The 10934-nt window shown below is 43.6% G+C and overlaps 11 non-coding genes across 11 annotated transcripts; all 11 read left to right on the top strand.

Moving 5' to 3' along the window:
• Window positions 1–1896: 1896 nt before the first annotated feature.
• trnar-ucu (transfer RNA arginine (anticodon UCU)) lies at window positions 1897–1987 on the top strand. Its single transcript is given in 2 exon segments — window positions 1897–1933; window positions 1952–1987. It is a non-coding gene; the product is annotated as a tRNA-Arg (tRNA).
• Window positions 1988–2216: 229 nt separating this feature from the next.
• Window positions 2217–2309, top strand: trnar-ucu (transfer RNA arginine (anticodon UCU)). Its single transcript has 2 exons — window positions 2217–2253; window positions 2274–2309. It is a non-coding gene; the product is annotated as a tRNA-Arg (tRNA).
• A 2667-nt stretch (window positions 2310–4976) lies between these two features.
• trnar-ucu (transfer RNA arginine (anticodon UCU)) lies at window positions 4977–5068 on the top strand. Its single transcript is given in 2 exon segments — window positions 4977–5013; window positions 5033–5068. It is a non-coding gene; the product is annotated as a tRNA-Arg (tRNA).
• A 335-nt stretch (window positions 5069–5403) lies between these two features.
• Window positions 5404–5495, top strand: trnar-ucu (transfer RNA arginine (anticodon UCU)). The gene is given in 2 exon segments: window positions 5404–5440; window positions 5460–5495. It is a non-coding gene; the product is annotated as a tRNA-Arg (tRNA).
• Window positions 5496–5912: 417 nt separating this feature from the next.
• Window positions 5913–6004, top strand: trnar-ucu (transfer RNA arginine (anticodon UCU)). Its single transcript is given in 2 exon segments — window positions 5913–5949; window positions 5969–6004. It is a non-coding gene; the product is annotated as a tRNA-Arg (tRNA).
• A 725-nt stretch (window positions 6005–6729) lies between these two features.
• On the top strand, window positions 6730–6821 carry trnar-ucu (transfer RNA arginine (anticodon UCU)). The gene is given in 2 exon segments: window positions 6730–6766; window positions 6786–6821. It is a non-coding gene; the product is annotated as a tRNA-Arg (tRNA).
• Window positions 6822–7297: 476 nt separating this feature from the next.
• On the top strand, window positions 7298–7389 carry trnar-ucu (transfer RNA arginine (anticodon UCU)). The gene is given in 2 exon segments: window positions 7298–7334; window positions 7354–7389. It is a non-coding gene; the product is annotated as a tRNA-Arg (tRNA).
• Window positions 7390–7844: 455 nt separating this feature from the next.
• trnar-ucu (transfer RNA arginine (anticodon UCU)) lies at window positions 7845–7936 on the top strand. Its single transcript is given in 2 exon segments — window positions 7845–7881; window positions 7901–7936. It is a non-coding gene; the product is annotated as a tRNA-Arg (tRNA).
• A 476-nt stretch (window positions 7937–8412) lies between these two features.
• Window positions 8413–8504, top strand: trnar-ucu (transfer RNA arginine (anticodon UCU)). Its single transcript is given in 2 exon segments — window positions 8413–8449; window positions 8469–8504. It is a non-coding gene; the product is annotated as a tRNA-Arg (tRNA).
• A 455-nt stretch (window positions 8505–8959) lies between these two features.
• Window positions 8960–9051, top strand: trnar-ucu (transfer RNA arginine (anticodon UCU)). Its single transcript is given in 2 exon segments — window positions 8960–8996; window positions 9016–9051. It is a non-coding gene; the product is annotated as a tRNA-Arg (tRNA).
• A 475-nt stretch (window positions 9052–9526) lies between these two features.
• Window positions 9527–9618, top strand: trnar-ucu (transfer RNA arginine (anticodon UCU)). Its single transcript is given in 2 exon segments — window positions 9527–9563; window positions 9583–9618. It is a non-coding gene; the product is annotated as a tRNA-Arg (tRNA).
• Window positions 9619–10934: the final 1316 nt, after the last annotated feature.

Here is a 10934-nt window from a genome sequence, read left to right as displayed (position 1 = left end):
AAATCCAGCCAGTGGAGAACAGATCTTATACTTCTCCCTTCACCACATGCGTCTGACAGCTTGAGTCACAGCTGTCTCTCTACAGTTGGTGATGTTGGTTGTTTGTGATGAACTGAAGGATGAAGCGTTTCTTCATGTGTTGTCTTTAAAATCCTCCTGGATCAGATGAAAATGCTTCGTCACAAAGATGAAAACAAAATGTTTTTCTGACTTGTTAGAGACGTGGTTCTCACAGGGTTTCAGGACCTGGATTCTTTACTCTGACTCTTTGTGGAACCTATGAAAGTCTGAAACCAATTCAGTCTGATCAATGATTTTAACATAAAGTATGATAAGACAAGAGGCTGTGACGTAATCATTATCATTCAATATGTAGGAAAATGAGTCTGAGGTCAACAGAAAACTTCGGGACACTGGAAGGGAAGACGAAGCTCTGTGGTGGAATGGATAGAGTGTTGGACTTCTAGTTAAAAGCTGGAGAAGTGGTTCAAAGGTTGTGGGTTCAAGTCCCACTAGAGTCGAGGTTTAAAGATTTGTAGGGTATGTTGAGGACAGTCTTAAAACAAAGCTGTTTCAAATCATGTCGAAAAGCTTTAATACAAATCATGGAGTCAAAACTATTACTGAGGTGTTTATTTGAGAAGCCGTCCACACGAAAACACTCTTTTGTGTAAACGCACTTGTTCTGCATCGTTTTGGCCGATCGTCCACACGGATCCTGAAAACACACTTTTTTGAAAACGGGTCTCAGGGTGGAAAAATCCGAAAACGCAGCCCTCCCGTTCTCGTGTGGACAGCGAATCTGCATACTTATCAAAACAATGACGCCATCGCCCCGCCCCTCGACCTCTTGCCTCCGACTTCTGAACCCTGCGACGTCTCATAACAACAACAACAACAACAATGGCGGACTACATGCTCGTGTTCGTGCTGCAGAAGATATTGAGCCTTTCTTGCAACTTACTCGCCTTGTAGTCGAGTGTGAGTCGCAGCAGCAGTTCGACCTCATTAACGGTCCACACAAACGATTCTGGTTTCCTTGCAGAAGCCATTTTCATCTTCTTCTTATTGTGTTCGGTCTCTCCATCTATTGTCTGTTTGTTTACAGCATGCAAGCTGTATGTGCATCATCCATCTCTTCCTCTCCGTTTTTGGTGAATTTCAAGTGCGTTCAAGGTCGTTTTCAGTGGATCCCATGTGGATGCAAATAATCTTGAAGACGGAGGAGAAGAAGATCGTTTTCGTACGTGTGGACGAGCCCTCAGTTGTGGCTCACATGTCCAGTCGTTTTTTAATCGTTAAACAAATACAGACATACGTCTGAGGCTCTGTGGTGCAATGGATAGCGCATTAGACTTCTAGATTAACACGGGTGAAGTGAAGCTTGTGATTTCGAGTCCCATCGAGCTTTATGGGTTTATAAAACTGATCAATAGGACTGGACAGTACTCAGGTGAATGCTTATCACTGAATCCTCAGTCTGTCAGATGTCTAGGACATGGAGACATGTGATGTCTATAGACTCGTCAAGAGTCCTTTTGTTTTTGCTCCAATTTGAAAGAAAAGATCGACAGTACGTCAGCGATCCATGTCGCTGTCGTGCTGAAGGGGGAACTCAGTTTTGACTTCAAGGTGTGGAACTGACCTTGCACTACGGCCTCTGCCATCAGTGAAGGCCCTGCGATGAGCTGGCAACTCGTCCACGGTGTACCCTGCCCTCGCCCAGACACTGCTGGGATTGGCTCAAAAAACCCCGCGACCCCATAAAAAGGGATGAAGCGGTTACTGATGATGGATGGATGGATGGTGTGGAACTGATGAACGTCTGAAGCTTAACTTTTAACACATCAAACAGCAAAAAAAAACATTTTAATGTGATAGTTAACAGACATGAGAGGCTCTGTGGCGCAATGGACAGCGCATTGGACTTCTAGAAAACACAGGAGAAGTGATTCAAAGGTTGTGGGTTCGAGTCCCACCAGAGTCGATAGTTATATCTGTACAAGGTTGTTCAACATCACAGTGTTGGACTTCCTTTAAATTAAAAGAAGCATGTTTGTGTTCTTCTTTAGCTTCACAGCTCAACAAAACGCCATTTGTGGCTCCAGTGATGTCTTTTATTGGTTAACTTGCATTGTGGGTAATGTAGGTGGCAGGTTTTCAAGAAGAAGACAATATCGCTCAATTCCAGTTTGCTACAAAACAGCCATGTGTAAGGCTCTGTGGCGCAATGAACAGCGTGTTGGACTTCTAGTACAACATCAGGAGAAGTGATTCAAAGGTTGTGGGTTCGAGTCCCACCAGAGTCGAGCTTTATTCAACCCAAAGCACATGAAACAAAGTAAGTGTAGGATTTCCTTCATCAGGAAGTGAATCATTGACACACACCATCTCCCTGTCTTTATCCAGCACTAAACTGTTGATCTGTAGCCCCTCCCACTGAGGTTTAACTCAGCCAATAGCATTATCTGTGCCTCCAGAGCAGACTGTGATGCTAATGCTATCGCTGGCACTCTGAGCCTCAGTGGTCTTAGCTCAGTGAACCATGCAGAATGTCTTCAACGAGGCCAAGAGATGCATCTGTCATCAAACTGCCATCAGCTAATCCTCTGCAGCTCCACAACGGCTCCGCGGCTTCTTCTCTCCATCTGACAAACGCCTTCCGTTTAGCTCAATAACTGCTTAAACCAATCCACTGAATTAAGCTACTGAGAGGGCAAACTGAGCCCCACATCAGGAGAGTGTCCACTTAGCTCTTCAGCCACTTAGAAGCAAGTGGGGTTAATCAAGCGTCCATCATCTCAGGAGGCCTGCTGCTGAGAGGCGTGGCACACAAAACCTCAAGGGAAGTTAATGAGGCGTTCAATATCCGTAATCCATCTCAGAGACACATCTAACTGTGGTTTCCAACATCCAGCTGAGGTTCATCAACAGGACAAACACTCTGTCTCTCCTGCACAACACAAGACAAAGTGTTTGTTTGTTTATCTCTCGTAGATGCAGAAGTGAAGTTTCTAGAGATCTGAGGACTTTACGGCTACAGCTATTAAAGATGTTTACACTCGGACATGCTGATAAACCTTCAAGATCCAAATCGACACAAATTACAAGATAAATTAATCTGCCTTGAGAAATGATTCCACAAGAAGTTCAATGACCTCATTAAAAACTCTTAAATTACATCTCTGCAGCTCCGTCCAGAAGTTTGACTGGACACCAGATTCAGGCTTCAGGCGAGTTGTGATGTCACGAAATGATGTCGCACCTCTCAAACTGAGATTTAAAGGGACAGTTCACCTACAATCTCACCTGTGGATGTTTGGGAGTGTAGGAGACATCGGCAGTAGAGACGTCTGCTTCTCTTCAATACTGGATGACTCAAAGACCCAAAGTATGAATCTGTTAAACTCAACAGCGATGGTTTTTTTTTTCAGAAATCATGACATGATATGTGAGCAGTTTCATGTAGGAACCAGTTTCTTTTTCATATCACTGTTCAACAGGAATTACATCTACTGATGGACAAGTGACATGAAGAGATGGACAATCATTTGGTACAAAGGAACAAAAGAGGTATAAAAATCAATGTTTCCTGATTGAATGTCCACAATAAAGACTTTTCACTTTCACTTTAAAACATTTTCCTGATGCAACTCTTTCTAATGAGCTCCTTCACCGTGTCACTCAGACTGTACGAGCCCGTAAATCAAAGAAAGAATTTGAAACGAGAAACATCAAACGCAGTCCAACAATAATCCTTTGAGATTCAATTAAGATGAATTATTATCATCAGCAGTGGAAAATGATCCAGACAGAGTGTGAAGGCAGACGGACGGGCCACGACAGCACCGGCCGCTCGGCTCTGTGGCTACTAGAAGCTGCGTGATGTGGATGTAAACAGCTGTTTGGAGCCAGAACTCAGAAGCGGGCCTGAGGTGATCTGGATCAGACTTTGTCCAATGTCAGTTCTGCTGTCAGAATGGATCCAGTTGGTCTCCAGTAAGCAGCAGAGAGGAGGAGGACTGGTTTCACTGACTTTGATTGAGATCTTCTGTGTGATTTGAACATTTCACAGCCGGCTCTGAAGTCTTACGAACAGAACCCGTCTGAACTCCTGCAGTCGCCCGGTGGAAGTGATGAGCTCAGCAGCCGTGGACTAAATTTATCAGCTCTTGGCTCGTGTTTGCTGTTGAATTCCCTCTTTACTCGCAGCTGTAAATACAGCACATTGTCTCAGGTTGCGATTGTGTCGGCAGAGCGCCGCTCGTCGTCGTCGTGGCTGTAAATAGCCTCAGAACCAGCGTCTTATGTAATTTCCTGCTAAACCTCTTTTTGAAATACGCCGTTTACGTAACTGTTCTACAACACCGGGCCTCATTTACATAATTGCATAGAGATAAAGCCACTGCACCAATGTATGGCTGCGTGTGTGTGAACTCATTTACATATATGCAGATGAGCCACACGTGTACACACACACACACACACACACACACACAGGCATTGATTTGTTGTGTCTGTCGTCCTGCTCTGGTGTGTGTGTTGCATGTGCATGTAAGCGATATGCAGCTGGTTTGCAGCAGTGTGTGTGTGTGTGTGTGTGTGTGTGTGTGTGTGTGTGTGTGTGTGTGTGTGTGTGTGTGTGTGTGTGTGTGTAAATGTGCAGCCCAACGTCATTCAGACCGTGTTCAACTAAACGTCTCTAAACGTTACAGCTGAGAATGAGAACACAAATCAACAAGAAGAATCTGTCCAGCATCTGTTTGGAAAAACGTTAACCTCACAGTTCTCCCCTGTGTGAGGGTTGTTGAAGTTTAATCAATATTCAGTCTGATCGCACAAAACTCTCTGATGTATTAGATGCTTTTAAGATAAAGTACGTTTGGACAAGAAGCTGCAACTAGAACATTATCAGTCAATACCTGTAAGACGAGCCTGAGGTCACGTGTCACCTTCCAGACAGCTGGCAGTCATGAGGCTCTGTGGCGCAATGGATAGCGCGTTGGACTTCTAGTCAAGCACAGGATAAGTGATTCAAAGGTTGTGGGTTCGAGTCCCACCAGAGTCGAGCTTTATGCGATGTCAGAGTGATTGATGGAACGCTAACAAGAAATGATTACTCTATCATCCTTAGATATTTCAGAGGTTCTTCAAGAAAGTGCAGCCATTACAGTCTGAGTTTCTGTCCGAGTAAAACATGTAAGATGTGGTTCAAAGGTTGCTAGTTCGAGTCCCACCAGAGTTGGTTTGTCAGGGTTGTTCCTGATTAAGTCATGATGGAAACCTACCTTCAAAACTTAGAACAATGCTAAAAGCGATCTACCCTGCAAGCCTCCAGTTGGTCAGCAGCTTCGGTTTATTATCTGAAAATCACAACTATCCAGGACCTGCTCCTCCATTTCAGGCTCTGTGGCGCAATGGATAGCGCGTTGGACTTCTAGGCAAGCTTAAGAGAAGGAATTCAAAGGTTGTGGGTTCGAGTCCCACCAGAGTCGAGCTTTATGCGATGTAGAGATGGAGGTTCTGATGGAAAGCTAACAAGAAATAATTGCACTTTGCACTTCTTCAAGAATGTGTAGCCATTACAGTCTGCGCTTCTGTGGCACCTTGGACTTCTAGTAAAACATGGAAGATGTGATTCAAAGGTTGTGGGTTCAAGTCCCACCAGAGTTGGGTTGTCAGGGTTGTTGCTGATTCACTCACAAACCTTCACAACTGAGAACAATGCTAAAAATCCATCTACCCTTTAAAGTGGGACTTGAATAAATCATTTTAATCTTAATTTAAAGGTTGTAGGTTCGAATCCCACCAGAGTCAAGCCTTAGAGGTTAATTTAAAAGTTTTAAAGCAAAGCTGTTTCAAATCATTGTCGTTTTTGAGTCGCTTCACAAATAAAGAAACAAGAAAAGCAAGGCTCTGTGGCGCAATGGATAGCGCGTTGGACTTCTAGTTAAGCGCAGGAGAAGTGATTCAAAGGTTGTGGGTTCGAGTCCCACCGGAGTCGAGCTTTATGCGATGTCAGAGTGATTGTAGAGATGGAGGTTCTGATGGAAAGCTAACAAGAAATAACTACACTATCATCCTTAGATATTTCGGAGGTTCTTCAAGAAGCTGCAGCCATTACAGTCTGAGCTTCTGCGGCGCCTTGGCCTTCTAGTAAAACATAGAAGATGTGATTCAAAGGCTGTGGGTTCAAGTCCCACCAGAGTCGGGTTGTCAGGCTTGTTGCTGATTCAGTCATGATGGAAACCTAACTCCACAAACCTTCACAACTGAGAACAATGCTAAAAATCCATCTACCCTTTAAAGCGTGATTCTGGTGGGACTTGAGCACAGCATTTTGATCTCTTCTTCATGCTTGTCTAGAGGTGCACTCCACCATCCATGCACCACAGAGCCTCCTTCTCATGTGTTGGTCAGTCTGTATTGATTAGCAGACTTGCAACCTCATGGAAACACATGCTCACTGAAAACAATAAATAACTGTGGAGGTCTCACAGGATTTAACTTTTGTTTCAGACTTTCATAATGGATCAGAATGGAGGATCAGGTCCTGTAAACTGGTCCTGTACTGTGCAAATTTTCAAGGGATTCAAAGGTTGTGGGTTCGAGTCCCACCAGAGTTGAGCCTTAGAGGCTTGCAGGTTAAGCAAAAAGTTTTAAAGCAAAGCTGTTTCAAATCATTGTCGTTTTTGAATCGTTTCACAAATACAGAAGCATGAAACACAAGGCTCTGTGGCGCAATGGATAGCGTGTTGGACTTCTAGTCAAGCACAGGAGAAGTGATTCAAAGGTTGTGGGTTCGAGTCCCACCAGAGTCGAGCTTTATGTGATGTAGAGATGGAAGTTCTGATGGAAAGTTAACAAGAAATAACTACACTATCATCCTTAGATATTTTGGAGGTTCTTCAAGAATGTGCAGCCATTACAGTCTGCGCTTCTGTGGCACCTTGGCCTTCTAGTAAAACATGGAAGATGTGATTCAAAGGTTGTGGGTTCAAGTCCCACCAGAGTCAGGTTGTCAGGGTTGTTGCTGATTCAGTCATGATGGAAACCTAACTCCACAAACCTTCACAACTGAGAACAATGCTAAAAATCGATCTACCCTTTAAGGCGTGACTCTGGTGGGACTTGAACACAACATCTTAATCTCTTTTTCGTGCTCGCCTAGAAGTACATCCATGCACCACAGAGCCCCCAGTTGGTCAGCAGCTTCGGGGTATTATCTGAAAATTACAACTATTCAGGACCTGCTCCTCCATTTTGATTCATTATGAATGTGAAGTGGTGACTTTCAGGCTCTGTGGCGCAATGGATAGTGCATTGGAATTCTAGTCAAGCACAGGAGAAGTGATTCAAAGGTTGTGGGTTCGAGTCCCACCAGAGTCGAGCTTCAGGCGATGTCAGAGTGATTGTGGATATGGAGCTTCTGATGGACAGCTAACAAGAAATAACTACACTATCATCCTTAGATATTTCAGCAGTTCTTCAAGAATGTGTTGCCATTACAGTCTGCGCTTCTGTGGCACCTTGGACTTCTAGTAAAACATGGAAGATGTAATTCAAAGGTTGTGGGTTCAAGTCCCACCAGAGTCGGGTTGTCAGGGTTGTTGCTGATTCAGTCATGATGGAAACCTAACTTCACAACTGAGAACAATGCCAAAAATCCATCTACCCTTTAAAGTGGAACTTGAACACATCATTTTAATCTTAATTCAAAGGTTGTAGGTTTGAATCCCACCAGAGTCGAGCCTTAGAGGTTAATTTAAAAGTTTTAAAGCAAAGCCATTTCAAATCATCGTCGTCATTGAGTCGTTTCACAAATACAGAAACAAGAAACGCAAGGCTCTGTGGCGCAATGGATAGCGCATTGGACTTCTAGTCAAGCACAGGAGAAGTGATTCAAAGGTTGTGGGTTCGAGTCCCACCAGAGTCGAGCTTTATGTGATGTAGAGATGGAAGTTCTGATGGAAAGTTAACAAGAAATAACTACACTATCATCCTTAGATATTTCGGAGGTTCTTCAAGAATGTGCAGCCATTACAGTCTGCGCTTCTGTGGCACCTTGGCCTTCTAGTAAAACATGGAAGATGTGATTCAAAGGTTGTGGGTTCAAGTCCCACCAGAGTCAGGTTGTCAGGGTTGTTGCTGATTCAGTCATGATGGAAACCTAACTCCACAAACCTTCACAACTGAGAACAATGCTAAAAATCGATCTACCCTTTAAGGCGTGACTCTGGTGGGACTTGAACACAACATCTTAATCTCTTTTTCGTGCTCGCCTAGAAGTACATCCATGCACCACAGAGCCCCCAGTTGGTCAGCAGCTTCGGGGTATTATCTGAAAATTACAACTATTCAGGACCTGCTCCTCCATTTTGATTCATTATGAATGTGAAGTGGTGACTTTCAGGCTCTGTGGCGCAATGGATAGTGCATTGGAATTCTAGTCAAGCACAGGAGAAGTGATTCAAAGGTTGTGGGTTCGAGTCCCACCAGAGTCGAGCTTCAGGCGATGTCAGAGTGATTGTGGATATGGAGCTTCTGATGGACAGCTAACAAGAAATAACTACACTATCATCCTTAGATATTTCAGCAGTTCTTCAAGAATGTGTTGCCATTACAGTCTGCGCTTCTGTGGCACCTTGGACTTCTAGTAAAACATGGAAGATGTAATTCAAAGGTTGTGGGTTCAAGTCCCACCAGAGTCGGGTTGTCAGGGTTGTTGCTGATTCAGTCATGATGGAAACCTAACTTCACAACTGAGAACAATGCCAAAAATCCATCTACCCTTTAAAGTGGAACTTGAACACATCATTTTAATCTTAATTCAAAGGTTGTAGGTTTGAATCCCACCAGAGTCGAGCCTTAGAGGTTAATTTAAAAGTTTTAAAGCAAAGCCATTTCAAATCATCGTCGTCATTGAGTCGTTTCACAAATACAGAAACAAGAAACGCAAGGCTCTGTGGCGCAATGGATAGCGCATTGGACTTCTAGTCAAGCACAGGAGAAGTGATTCAAAGGTTGTGGGTTCGAGTCCCACCAGAGTCGAGCTTTATGTGATGTAGAGATGGAAGTTCTGATGGAAAGTTAACAAGAAATAACTACACTATCATCCTTAGATATTTCAGAGGTTCTTCAAGAATGTGCAGCCATTACAGTCTGCGCTTCTGTGGCACCTTGGACTTCTAGTAAAACATGGAAGATGTGATTCAAAGGTTGTGGGTTCAAGTCCCACCAGAGTCGGGTTGTCAGGGTTGTTGCTGATTAAGTCATGATGGAAACCTAACTCCACAAACCTTCACAACTGAGAACAATGCTAAAATCGATCTACCCTTTAAAGCGCCACTCTGGTGGGACTTGAACACAACATTTTAATCTCTTCTTCATGCTTGTCTAGAAGTGCATCCATGCACCACAGAGCCTCCAGTTGGTCAGCAGCTTTGGGTTATTATCTGAAAATTACAACTATCCAGGACCTGCTCCTCCATTTTGACTAATTATGAATGTGAAGGGACGACTTTCAGGCTCTGTGGCGCAATGGATAGCGCATTGGACTTCTAGGCAAGCTTAAGAGAAGGAATTCAAAGGTTGTGGGTTCGAGTCCCACCAGAGTCGAGCTTTATGAGTTGTCAGAGAGATCAAAGTGATCTGTCACGATTGAATAACTACACAAACCTTCCCATATGTTGGTCAATCCTGTAAACTGGTCCTGTGCTGTTTGAATTTTCAAGGGATTCAAAGGTTGGGGGTTCGAGTCCCACCAGAGTCGAGCTTTAAACGTTTGTAGGTTAAGTAATAAGTCTTAAAGCAAAGCCGTTTCAAATCATTGTCCTTTTTGGATTTGTTTAACAAATACAGAAGCATAATACGTGAGGCTCTGTGGCGCATTGGACTTCTAGTTAAGTACAGATGAAGGGATTTAAAGGTTGTGGGTTCGAGTCCCACCAGAGTCGTCCTTTAAAAGAGATAAAATACAGACACATTCATACTTTCAACTACTACTGTAATTTTTCTGAATTTAATTTGTGCAAATAAACTCGTAACATCACACGACGTCATAACTCACAGATGTAAACGAGATATACATCCGTAGTTTTGTCTTGCAAATCATAGTGTGAGCACATTTCAGTGGTGTGTTGTTAAAGAGACAGCCACCCTGTATTTGTTTACCTGTGGATCACTGATTGCAGCTCTCCAGGACGCCTCTGTTGCACAACGACTCACAGCAGCCGTCTGACAGCTGGAACTGTCGGCACAGTGTGCTGAAATATGAATCTCCACTGAGCTGCAGAGGGAAGAGCTCACACTGCTGCAGCCATGTCAAGTCTCAATATCTGTTTCACTGAGGTCAAACCTGCTGCCAGGACTCGTCTCTGACAAAGGTCACATGACTTGTCCACCCAGGTCTCTCCCTCATCAGGCCGGTCTCAGGAAGGTCATACATGCCACCTTCTTTGTATTCATGGTTAAACTGAAAGACGATCTCCAAAACACAGCTGCTCAGCTTTCACAGCAGATATTCTGAAACATCGCAGTTTGAAAGGAACGTTGTGAATAATAAGATTAACGACGGCTGCTCCAGTTTCAGGGTTGACACAGAGGTCATGTCATCATATTTTTCTGGGGATTAGAGGGAGGTTTGGCAAACTGTGAGATGTTTCATGTATATAATGTCAACAGTGGTACCAGTGTTTTTACACACCATTATATTTAGATTTGGTTTCTGTCTGGCTGACAAAGAAACAAGAAATACTCCATTAAAACTTAGCAGAATTAGCTGTTAGCACTTCGTCTTCGCAGTGAATCTGTAGATGTACAGACAACTGTCACTGGATTACTTTGATACTGAAGAAAACATAAAATCCTGATATTTCTAAGGCAAGTTCTGCACCATTTTTCTTTTTAAGGATTTCTAAGTGGATTTACGGAGT

Source organism: Sparus aurata, unplaced genomic scaffold (assembly GCF_900880675.1).
Source record: "Sparus aurata unplaced genomic scaffold, fSpaAur1.1, whole genome shotgun sequence".
NCBI classification, from domain to species: Eukaryota; Metazoa; Chordata; class Actinopteri; order Spariformes; family Sparidae; genus Sparus; species Sparus aurata.
Note: the sequence above shows the minus strand (reverse complement) of the source record. Positions and strands in the feature narration are given on the sequence as shown.